Here is a 353-nt window from a genome sequence, read left to right as displayed (position 1 = left end):
ATTAAGTAGTCTTAAATACTTAATAATGAGCGCCACAAGGTAAAGAAAAAAAACCCACAGGAAATAAATAAAAAGGATTATATTCCCCAAATCCAAAGCAGCCCATCCTCTTTCCTTGAATGTTCCCTCAGTGGCTCAGCGGTATGTCTGCGGACTTCTAACGCTAAAAATCGGGTTTCGATACCCGTCGTGGGGAAATCAGAGATAGCTTATTGTTTAGTTTGTGGCCCGGCATGGCTAGGGGTTCGAATCCCCGTCACACCAAACATGCTCGCCCTTTCAGCTGTGAGGGCGTTATAATGTAACGGTCAATCCCACTATTCGTTGGTAAAAAGAGTAGCCCAAGAGTTGGC

The sequence above is a fragment of the Limulus polyphemus genome, unplaced genomic scaffold, assembly GCF_000517525.1.
Source record: "Limulus polyphemus unplaced genomic scaffold, Limulus_polyphemus-2.1.2 Scaffold3645, whole genome shotgun sequence".
In the NCBI taxonomy this organism is placed as follows: domain Eukaryota; kingdom Metazoa; phylum Arthropoda; class Merostomata; order Xiphosura; family Limulidae; genus Limulus; species Limulus polyphemus.
Note: the sequence above shows the minus strand (reverse complement) of the source record.